General features: G+C 54.9%; 1 protein-coding gene across 1 annotated transcript in view; it reads right to left on the reverse strand.

Moving 5' to 3' along the window:
• Positions 1-12,342, reverse strand: part of TCERG1L (transcription elongation regulator 1 like) — a 179,171-nt gene that overhangs the window by 137,350 nt on the left and 29,479 nt on the right. The window lies entirely within an intron of this gene.

Genomic DNA, 12,342 nt, shown 5'->3' on the forward strand with positions numbered 1-12,342 from the left:
TCGGGGTCGGGGGTTCTCCAGAGCCCAGGAGGCTCCGCTGATCCTTGACGACGTGGCTGCCACATGCCCGGTCCCTGCAGGGAGAAGCTCGGCGTCGCACCAGCTTGGGCGCCCCTGTGAGGAGCCGGGCCCCACGCCTGCAGTTCGGCTGGTCTTTCCTGGCAGAACTGGAAACACTTGAAACTTGGCTTCTGTCTCTGCCTTTTCTGTAAAGTTGTGATTTAAAAGGACTCTTGGTCCCTAAATAATTGCAGTTTCTAAGAAATAGTCTGTAACTGCCAGCTTACACAGATGGGCAAGGTCTGGAAAGCAATCTGGAAATGTGTCTTAAAAATGTTAATATCAGGGTGCCTGGGTGGCTCGGGGGGTTAAAGCCTCTGCCTTCGGCTCAGGCCATGGTCCCCGGGTCCTGGGATCGAGCCCCACATCGGGCTCTCTGCTCAGCGGGGAGTCTGCTTCCTCCTCTCTCTCTGTCTACCTGTGATCTCCGTCTGTCAAATAAATAAAATCTTTAAAAAAAATGTTAATATAGTTTACAACTTTCGATCTAATGTATCCCTTCCTAGAATTTGCCCACATGCCCAATGCCTTCAGATAAAGGTTTGTGGCGAGAGACTGGAAAAAGCAGCAAAGGGCAGATACTTGTACTAACAGTGGTCCAGCCAGCGAGATGCTGAGCAGCCAGTAGAACCACACAAGGAAGAACACCCAGTGCCACAGGGGACCGCTCACGGTGTGTTCAGAAAACAAAGCAACTTACAAAATCATTTCTATTTCTACACCACATAGCCATTCAGTCAACAATGCTTTATTGGGTTGACTAGGTGTCCACCATGTTCCAGCTGAGGGACAGAGCCGTGACCCGAGCGGAGGGAAGGCCTTCCTCCAGGGACCACACCTCCCAAGGGGGGAAGACACATGGCATATACGTCCCTCGTTTATTTGTTTTGTGTTATAGGTTGATGGGCACAACGCAGAAAAGTAAAGCAAGGAAGAAAAAGGACTGGGAATTGGTCGGTGGGCTTCATCTTTACATGGGGTTGGCAGGAAGGTCTGCCCTGGGAAGAGAGGTCACCGCTGACAGCCTGCAGGAGGCGAGAGTGGAAGAGCTGGCCGGGGCGGGGTGGGGGAGTGCAAAGGGTCTGGGGCAGGCGCCAGCCCAGTGTGTTCCAGAAGCTGCAGGGCGGTCAGGGAGGCGGCGTGGAGGGGCAGGGATGAGGAAGTGTGCGTGTGGGGAAGGGGGCGACTGACCCTGCCGGCACACGGAGGCCTGCAGCTGCCGGCAGGGGTGGGGCGCAGGGGCGGGGAAGCTCTGCCGTCATCTCAAGTCGCACCCTGCCTGCTCTGCTGGCGACAGACAGGAAGGGGGCAGCTGGGTCCTGGCTACGCTCGGCCAGATCCTATCAGTCTGCCTTTGCTTGTCTTTCCACAGTATTCAAATTCCCTTTGATGGGCATATACAAATTTTAAAAATGTAACTTTATTTCTCTAGAGTCAGTTCTTGGGTACAGAAAAGTGGAGCAGAAAGTGCAGAGTTGGCGCGTACTCCGCCGCCCCCCACCCCACCCCGCCCCCCACCATGCTTACAGCCCCGCGTCAGTGCCAGCCAGTCCCTGTTCCGACTGATGACCCAGAACTGATACATTGTTGCTAACCGAAGCCCCGGCAGACAGCGATGTTTGTGGTTGTGTTGCGCAGTTCGATCTTGGCCAGACGGTCACGCGTTCCCACACAGCAGAACACAGAAGAGCACCGCTGTCCTAAAGAGCACCGTTGTCCTGAAGAGCACCGCTGTCCTGAAGAGCACCGCTGTCCTGAAGAGCACCGCTGTCCTGAAGAGCACCACTGTCCTAAAATCCCGCGCCCCGCCTGTTCATCCCCGGCCCCCACAGCCGCACCCCACAACCACAGACCTTTCATTGTCTCTACAGTTTGCCCTTTCCAGGATGTCGTATAATTGGAATCAGACATCCATTAAGTAGACTTTCCAGACTGGCTTCTTCCACTCAGCAATGTGTGACTGAAGTCTCTGTCTTTTCATGGCAAGAGAAGTCCTTTCCTTTTATCACCGAGTAGTATTCCGTCCTCTGGGGAGGCCACCGTGCACTTACGCACTCGGCTACCGCGGGACATCCTGCTTGCTTCCAAGTTTTTGCAATTATGAATAAAACAGCTATACACATGTGTGTGCATGTTTTTGTTTGGACGCAAGTTCTCTATTTGGGTAAATACTGAGGAATGCGCCTGCTGGATCATATGGTGAGACAACGTTCAGCTTTGTAAGAAAGCGCCAGACTGTCTCTCCAAGTGGCTGTACCATGTTGTATCCCCGGCAGCCAGGAACGAGCGCTCCTGACGCTCCTAGTCCTTGCCAGCCTTTGGGGTCAGTGTTCGGAGTCTGACCGTTCTGACAGGTGTGTAGGAGCCCGTCCCTGTTGTCACATACACATTTGTGGTCAGAAAAAAAGCCCCACTGTTCTAAATATATTATCGTACTTGATAACAAAAACCTATTATAGAAAAGTCATAGAATGGAGTGACTCACTGTGTACAAATGTCCCTGTGGACCCCCCAGCCAAACACAGCTCATTTTTTGTCATGCAGCAAACCCCAGTTTCCTGGGGGCACGGTGTGACTGCCCTGGTGTCCCCATCAGACTGCAGGATCAGCTCTTTTTTGGAGATGTTATGAAATGAGCACTTCCCTGACCATTAAATGGCTTACCCAGTCCAATTATTAACCGGAGCCCGGCATTCCAGGCAATTCAGCTGCCACACAAATTTGCCGCATTCACTACTATCCCCCTTCCTAACAGGTGCTGCCTCCTATTATAAATAAACATGATGTAAACAACAGTTTGCAAAAACATTCGTTTCTGCATTTGTTGTTCTGGGACAGACGTTCAGGGTCAAAGCAGTGTGAGTATTTTTGGGTGCACCTGTGTCAGTTTAATGAGGTAATTTTGTGAAAGCCAGCACACCATTAGAGCCCTCTACAATTTCTTATTAAGCCTGGCTTCTCTCCCTCAGGATCCACACATTCATATGATCTCTCCGAAGGCGTGTTCACTGGGGTGCAGTCATCATTCTGCACTGTTTAGAGACAGACCCACTGGGGAGACACACCACAAAGTTCCATGACCTCAGTGACATGCTGCTTGTTGGATTTGTCTAATAGCCCCGACCTACTGTTCAAACTGAGGATGACCTTTTAGAAACGAATGACAAAGTCATTACTGGTGTTTTAAAAGAAGCAGAAGCCAAGGCAAGCGCATTTCATAGATGGACATATAGGGACATGTTTATTATCATGCGATTTTGTTGTCAAAAATAATATTTCACTTGCTGATTTCAACTCTACTATGAAGCTATAATCACAACACAGTGCGGTACTGGCACCGAAACAGACACATCAGGCCACAGAACAGAATCAAGAGCCCAGAAATAAATGCAACCATGTTTGGCCAAGTAATGCTTCACAAGGGAGTGAAGACCACTCACGGGGAAAAAACAGTCTTAAGCGGCACTGGGATAACTGGAGGCATGAAACTGGACCCTCGTCTAACGCCACTCACAGAAATTAACTCAAAATGGATTAAAGACTGAAACATAAGACCTGAAACCACGATGCTAGGAGAAGACCTGGGAACAAAGTTCCCTGACGTGGGTCGTAGTGATGACTTTTTTTGAAATTACACCTACAGCATAAGAACAAGAACAAAACTGACAAGCGGGACCATATCTGACCAAAGAGCTTCTGCACAAAGAAGGAAACCATCAACAAGCTGAGAAGGAAACCCACAGAATGGGAGAAAGGGACATTGGCACACCATATATCCCATAAAGGGTTAATATCCAAAATACATAAAGAACGCCCACAGCTCAATAGCAAAAACACAAATAATGCAATCTAAAAATGGGGAAGGAGCCTCAGTAGAAGCTTCTCCACAGAAGATGTGGGAAAGGTGGGGGCAAACCGGCGGTCCTCTCCACTCCTCATCAGCGAAATGCAAATCAAAACCAAGATGAGGGGTCTCCCCACACCTGTGAGAAGGGCCGTCTCCCCAAAGATGAGACAACAGATGCTGGCGAGGATGTGGAGGCAACGAGCCCTCGCGGACGGCTAAGACGGGTGCAGCCACGGGGCGCAGCTCGGAAGACCCACCAGAACGTTAACCACAGGCCGAGCACGTGGCCCAGCAATTCCGCTCCTGGGAATATATCCGCAGGGAATGAAAACACTAACTCAAGAGTCTACACGCACAGGCACACAGCCCGAGTCACAACAGCCAAGTCGTGGAGAGCACGGTGTCCCTCGAGGGATGAACGGATGAGGAACATGTGTGTGAACATAGGGACGGCTCTCAGCTCTGGAGCTCGGGAGGTCGTACCGTCTCTGACAACGCGGGCGGGCTCTGAAGGCATTATTCTAAGTGAGGTGGGTCAGACAGAGAAAGACCAACACCATGTGATTTCGCCAAGATGTGGAATCTTAAAAGAAAAAAAAATACAATAAAAACAAAACTCCCGATTCATGGAAAGAGATCATCCCTGTGGCTCCAGGGGCAGAGGGGCTGTGAGGAGGGGGCGTGGGGAAGGGGAGGAGGTGTCAAGGGGAACATACTCAGGTGTAAAGACGGTGCTGAGGACGTCACTGACAGCAGGACACCTGTGGCGGACGCTGCCCAAGGATGCAGAGGAACGTGGTTAGAAGAAAAAATCCTGACTGCTCTCATCACACCAAGAAAAACATTTTTTCCTTTTTTCTTTACTCTGTATCATCTCTATACGAGTAGATGGATGCCGGCCGGACCGACCACAGAGACTGTTTCAGAAGGGGCGTAAATCCAGCCAACATGCCGCCCACCTGATGCTTACGCAGCAACGGACGTCAATTACTGCTCAATAAAACCAGGAAAAAATAATGAGTCAGCTGCAACGGAAAACCGATAAGTATACCTTATCTACCTATTAAAAAAAAAAAAAGTCTGGAAAGATAGTTTTTAACCTGCTTGAATTCATTTGGTTACATACAAAAAGGCAATGCTCCCATTACTTCACAAAGCTACCCGAACATGGGTCAAGTCGGGACGCTGCTGAACAGCCACGGAATGAGGCTCCTATGTTGGACGAGATGGAAGGTGTCCTGGTCCTCTTGTGGCGACGTTTCCGCCAGGATCCAGGCCACAGCGGGGGCCCTGTGCTGACATCCCAACCCAGAGCCCGGTGTGGGAGCAGAAGCTTGCACCCAGGCCCTGCACACCGAGAGCACACATGAGCCCCGACGCACATGTGCAAGTGTGCAAATGACCAGGATGCCCTGCGGGGGCCCGTACTGCAGATGAGCGCACAGTAATAAAATTCGGGGAGCCCAGCTTGGGAAGGAAGCTGTTGGCTACCTCGTGTGCCCCCTCTGTTTCCTTCCCCACACACCTCGGCCAGGCGTTTCCCCAGCCACCTGCCCAACTGCCCAGCCTGAGACTGGAGACGACATGAAAGGGGACACCCGTGCAAACAGAGAAGCTCTGCCCGTGGACGCCAGCCAGCAGGTGCACAGAGCCGGAGAGAGCCTGGGGACGCCATCTGCTCCACCGAGGGGTGGCTCTGGAGCCAAGTCTTGCAAGATGAGCAGGCACTCAATAAATTGTGTCGACTGATAATAATTATCATAGCTTGCTTTCCCCCAAGGACTGCAGAGAATCCCTTAGTTGAGTAAATAAACAGTGAGATAAGAGGTCCCGCCAAAAAAACCTGCTAAGCCAGCTAAGCGATAAGCCAGGAATGCTGTCCCATAAGGATCACTTATAAAAAATCAATGTTTTAAGCAAGACCGTAACTAACCGTGAGCTTCCCCTGAAGACCGGCCGAGGAGAGCGTGCGGCCGGCAGCGGGGGGAGCCTTGCCCCGGGCTCTGTCTTCGCAGGGCTCCCATGGTCTGCCTCCTTGCAAAAGAGCTCTGTTTGCATGTCTCATTCTGAGTGATCCCTCCCGCAGCCCTGCGGAAAAGAGCGTCCACTGTCTTCTGCGGCCAGAGACAGTGAGGCTCAGGGCAGCTTCCTGCACTTCACAGAGGCCCTGGAGCATCAGGGCCGAAGTCCAGGGTCAGGTGTGTCTGACTCGATCCCCTGCAAGGCCGGCGCTGGTGCCCCACTGTCTGGACGTGTGCTGCCTCCCGTCTGAGACACCGGGTGGACGGCTGGAGGCCTTCCTCCTCTACTCGCTGAGCCCACAGGGGGCCTGTGGTCCCGGCCCTGAGGCTGGCCCGTTTCACCTCCACGGCCTCGGTGACCCCGGGGCGGGCAGGCTCTGGCGGCGGCCCGTGCTCACGCGCGCACGCCTACCGGACCCTTCCGAAGCCAGCAGCTGGTTTGCTTTCTCCAGATTCAACGAGGAAACAAGAGGAAGGCCAGTGGCCATGGGAAGGGGGACAGTGGGACAGTCGGGGACTCTAGAAACACCCAGCATTGGCGCCGGCTCCAGGTTGGGACGGCGCCGTCTGTCCTGGCTCCAGGGTCTCCTGCTCCCTACTCCAGCCTTGCTCTCCGCCTGGAGGAGGCCCTCAGCCACCTCGGAGGACAGGCGGTGCTGGAGGGGACGCAGCCCTGGCCTCTGGCCTCTGCCCCCCCTCCCCTGCAGAGGGGCGCTCAGCCTCCCAGGGCTGCTCTGACGTCAGGGCATCACCAAACCCCAAGCTGGGGAGGCAAACCAGCAGCAGGTTGTGGAGCAGACACGGGCATCTTCTCAGAAGGCCGCGCTCGCCTTCGCCTCAGTGGGAGCGCGCCCCCCGGGAGGCGAAGAGCCGCAGGTGTCCAGGACGGCAGCGGGGGACGCGTGAGCCACAGGGCGGCCGCGAGGCTTCTGCAGGGAAGGAAACCCCTGCCGATGACGCCAGCTGCCCCCTTCTCCATGCTGAGGCACATACTCAAAAAATAAACAATCATTAGTTTATTATGTCTACTTAGCAAATGATTTCAGCTCCCGTAGAAATCCTTCAGGCGATATATCTACCAACTGGTAATTATTTCTGCAAAACTGACTGTTTGATCAGAGCAGTGACTTCAGGCACGCGGTGTGTGAGGGCGACATTCCCAGAGGTGAGTCTGGGGTCCGCGGCGGGCAGTCAGGAGGGCCGCGGGGCTCGGCGTCTGGAGTCCAGGTCCCGGCTCCCTTCCTGGCCCCCGAGAGCCCGGACACTCTGGTCCCAGCAGCGAGGACGTCCTCCCGGCAAGTCGGTGACGGCCCTTGCGTCTTCACGTGCTGAGCTTTTCCCCAGGAGTGACGTCAGAGCCAGTCGCATTTTTCTCCTTGTACGGACACTTAGCAGCGGTGGTGACTATGGAGATGACCGAGTGTCCATCCATAGCCCTAGAGCCCCCTTCTGGATTGTTATTTTGTGTAACTCTAGGTGGACTCAGGGTCTTGGGGTCGTGCCCACGGTTGTGGGTACAGCCTGTGAGGACCCAACGGGGCTGCTCGGAGCCCTGTACCCCAGGACTGACGATCCCTCCAGGTCACTGACCCCGGACCATCGAACGGACAGTGGCCATGCTCCCTGGTTCTTGGCCCTGAAGGGGCCTCCAGCCAGGATTAACTCAGCTCCTTCTCCTCACAGCCAGGGGACCCTCAAGGGCTCCCCCCAGGGAGCTGAAGAGCGAACGGTATAGCTTTGACGTGTGTGTCTCTAGCAGGGACAGCTGCCAACAGGAGCTCAGAAAGGTCACTGGATCCCGCCAGGACAACGTGGAGGAGCCCCGCACCACCGTGGGACGGAAGCCCAAATACCTCGGCACGGAGTCACCTTCTGGGGACGGCACGCACGGGACAGGAGCACGGCACGGGCTCTCCCTGCCTCCGCGCTGTAGACCGCAGGAGTCTGCGGACGCAGGAGTTATTCAACGCTAAGACGGTGGCCAGTTCACTTCTCTCTGTGCATCAGCTTAGAAATACTGATCTGTTTTCTTTTTATGATTTCGTGTAACTTGGTACACAATCATTTGAATATTCATTTCATTAAAACTAGAGATTAATCATACTACCCCAAAGAACAAACTGCCGCTAATACGGGATAATCCAAATGTCCTGATGGCTGTAATAAACCAAGGCCGGGAGGGAAGGGCGGACAGAGCCGGGTAGCGACTTTCTTCATCAAGAAACAACGGACCGACCGACAGCAGCTTCCACCGAGCGCTGTGAGCCCGGCCTTCTGCTCTGGGCCAGCACCTTCCATGACAGCCGCTCCCACTCTGGAATCCCAGGGCCACCACGGGAAGGGGCGGCACGTACGGCAGACCAGGCGGTGGGGGGGTGCCTGAGGTGGGGGGACAGCTGGTCGAGCTGAGCCCGGGGGCCAGCTCGGCACTGTCCCTTGACTCCACTAGATTCACTTTCCATCAGAACATCCAGGACCTGCCCACCACCACCACACACACTTAGAAACTCCTGGAGGCGGGACTGTACCCACAGGACACGTCCAGATATTGTGTATGCAGTTGGTGCTTAACAGATGCATGCCCGTCAAGTGGCTCCTAGACAACACTCACCTTCTGAAGGACTCATTCCAGAACGGGCTTAGTGGGTTCCGTGGGTCCACAAGGACTTCTGAGTTCACTCCTGAGTGCGGCTCGCTCCTGAGGGCATCTCGGGACGCCTGCCTCACAGCTCCCCTCTCCCCGAGTGCGCATGGCGGTGCCTAAAGGGAGGGCCTTTCTCTCTGGAATACAGTGACCCCAGGGAAAGATTACCATTTGCCTTAAAATAAATCCATTTACACTCCCAACAGGAAGCTGGAGGTTCTGCTGACCTTGATGCAGGACAGAAGCTTATTTGTTGGCACAACAAAAGTTGTGCGGCGGTTCCTTAAGGCGTTAACAAAACTGCGCCGTTGATCGTAGCGCAGCTGTTTCCAAGCCCCTCATGATGCCCGTGCACGTGATTTACACTCACCTCTTACCTGACTCGTGACACCCCCGGCAGTAAAGAAGCGCAGGAAATTACTCTCCGCCCGCGTCTCCCTCTTCGGAGACACATTTAGACAGCGATGCCATCAACCAGCTGACAATTTTTAGGCATTTTCCTGCTTTGCCGTGCCTATCTTCATTATGAAATTAAGATGATTGAATGCCTCATAATGGAGACACCAAATACGCCTTTCCCTTCACCACCTGCCGGAGTGGTTCTGTCCCCTCACGTCCCCAGGTAACCACACGCGTCTGTTCCCTCGCAAGAAGGTTCAGGACGGTGGCTGGAGCGTTCGCGGATGACGTCATGGTAACTATGTCTGCACTGAGGACCTTATTCCTTGAAACCCAAGTGCTTCTCCCCAAAACAGCCTCCCGGGACCACCGTTCTTAATGGGGTTTCCCACCACTCCCTGATGACGATGCACCGTCCTTGAGAATAAATTTTAAGACAGAAATTTCCAGAGAAAGCATTCTCATCATGGGGAGCTGCTGCTCAAAGATGCTCTACCGAACCCACGCTGGGGGATGGCAAAACACAGTGCCCTTGTCCGTCCTTGGAGAACTGCTGCCCTCTGTGCGGCCAGTCTGAGTGTTCGGAAAGCCGGCATCGGGAGAAACAAGGGTAATGACAGCCCTGCTCACGCGGGACCGGCTGGCCTGCAGGCTCCCCACCGGCGGATCGCCGAGGACAAAGGGGACTTAAAAGCAGCAGGCCCACTGCCGAGATCAGAAAGAAACAAAGGAGGCTTGGGACCATTTCTGAGGCTCCGCTCCTGAATCCTGAGGACTGTTTGAGGCAAAGCGAGCCTGCCCCAGAGCCTCAACAAGCCTGCCAAGTGCGGGGGGCGGGGGGGCAGCTATGTGGCCGTGAGGGTAGCTGGGCCTCGTCACACAAGAAGGCCACTTTCTGCCTCCCGCCAGCAAGGCCAGGGTCCCCCGCGGCCAAGTGTGCGCACGCTTGCCGAGCGCCTCCCCCGTGCAGCCCCCGGGCGAAGCTCAAGCCTAGCATGGGGGGCCGGCCGCCCGCAGGCACAGGGATGAATGTGTGGCCACACGTGCAGAGAAGGACACAGAGGCAGGGGCGCGCTTTTCAGGAGGGGGCAGGTAGGCACGCCCCTGCAGGCACCTCCCAGCGGAGACCTCAGGGGAACAGGCAGTGAGCCCCCGAGGACTCTGGAGGAGGGAACAGCAAGTGAGAAGGCCACACCCAGGTGCTTGGGACAGGAACGGAGCCCGAGGGTCAGGAGCTCCTCCGGTGGGGAAGTGACAGGGGCAGTTTCGGGTTTCACTCCACCTCGGGAGATTTAGTCACTCACCACGGCTCCGGGAAGACAAGGCTGAGAAGATCTGCCGTGGTCCCGGGGAGGGGCCTAGAGGCACTGGCGGTTCCGAGGCAGCTGCAGCAGCCCAGGCCTCCATCTGGGCCTCTGACCCCACAGCTGGGAGCCTGGGGTGGTGGGAAGGGCCTGAACTCGCAGTGTCTGCACAGTCGGCTGTCCGTGAGGAAGCCACCTCCTGCAGGCAGCACCTCCTACGGGCAGCGTCCAGCCTCGCAGGCATGGTGGCCCCCACCCTCCAAGTCTTCACACCTGACCCGCTGGGGTCTTCTCCACACTGGGAACCGACACCGCTAGCTCCGTGAGCGTCGTGAGCAGCTTTCTGAAGGCTCCTGCCGCTTCGGTCTTGCCAGCGCACGGCAGGGCAAGTACGGGTCTCATGACCGCCCCCCAGCCTGCCCTGCCAGGTCAGCTTCCCAGGAAGACCTGGCTCCCATGACAGCCAGGAGTCCGGCCCAGTGGCTGCAGCAACCCCCTTCTGGAACCCCATCCTACCTCACTACAGGGCCACGTACCCCCTGGGACAGGGACACTGACCCCTCCCCCAACACCCCTGCACGGGGAAGCCCTTACACAGTGCTCACGCCGTGCCTGCTCCAGTAGAAACTGGTCATTATCCTTGGAGCTCTCAGGCAGGGAAGACACGTGCTGACTTCCCGAGGGACAGAGGAGGGAGGCAGGAAGGGGGAAGTCGGCGGCCGGCGGGTGAGCAGGAGCTGAAGCTGCTCGGTGGGACACACAGTCCCCATGACCACCGGCCCTGCGGTGTGTCCCAGGTGTCAGGGCGCCCCCGCAAGCATTCCCAGGAGGGGGCCAAAGAAATCAGGACCATCAGCATCAAAGGCAGAGTGCAGAAGCCCTGGAGGAAGTGACATTTGGTGAGACAGGTACAAGTCACACATTTCACGGTGCCCACGGTCTCCTCAGCCTGGCAGCCATGAGAACGCCCAACGATGGAGATGGAAAATCACGATGGACCCGGGAGGGAAACCGGCCAGTGTCCCCAGGAGGACAGCCACCTCCACTTAGGGAGTCCCAAAATCATCTGAAGAAATGGAAAATGGATGAGTTCAGAGCTTTGGTGGGTTTCAGATGGTCCAAGAGTCTAAACCCACTTCTGGCCTCTCCCTCCGCCTTTCATAGCACTGGTGAGGTCACACCCGCAAGCGGTGCATCTATTCCCACTGGGAATCCCCACTGGGAATCCCTTGGTGAGAGTTTCTCCCATGTAAGAGCCAGCCTGTGTCCTTAGATGTTAAGCCACAGGTGGCATCTGTGTCTGCACAAGACCACACACCTGCCCTCTCTATGGTTACAATGTGGGGAATCAGTCACCGGTTTGCCTGGGTGTCCCTGGAGAGGCACCTGTGACGGGAAGTGGTCGGGCGGGGGAGAGCCTAGCCACCGAGGCAGCGAGTCAGGCTACCCTGGGCCTTAACTTGTTCCTTTCCCCAACACCAAGGAAAGAGTTTTGCTGCCCCGGAGTCCAAGTAAGCCCTGGGCCCGGCCCTTCCGCTTACATCTCCAAGATCAGTAAAGCCCAAGCTCATTTATGAAACTTGCTGTGTGATCAGTGAGAACTGTTTAACTCTTATCTGAGCCTGCAACAGTGTCTCTACACCTCTTTCTCATGTTATCAAAAGCAAAAATCTATGGCCAACAGTCACTAACCATCTTCGAAGTTTCTCTTGCAAATCGCAAAACTCCATTTTTTGCATTCCAAATTGCATTTGATCTTCCTTCTGAATCAGGAGGCATTTTGGGGTGTCCCTTATGAGCAAGGTCTTGCAGAAACGCATCCGAAGGATGCCCTTCCTCCTCCCACACTGCGGAAGGAAATCTGCTATGCGGGCTCGTCTCTCCAACATGAAGAATGAATGCAAATAGGCTAATTAGATCAGAAGAGATTCAAGGTTCATTTCCAATTAAAAAAATCCACTGTATTGAAGATAATGTTACCTGAAATGAATACTTATTTTCCTTAAATGAGTGAATAATGTATTGTTTAGGTAAAAGGCATTTATATTAATGTAGCGAGGAACCAGG

This window comes from Mustela erminea, chromosome 14 (genome assembly GCF_009829155.1).
Source record: "Mustela erminea isolate mMusErm1 chromosome 14, mMusErm1.Pri, whole genome shotgun sequence".
Lineage (NCBI taxonomy): Eukaryota > Metazoa > Chordata > Mammalia > Carnivora > Mustelidae > Mustela > Mustela erminea.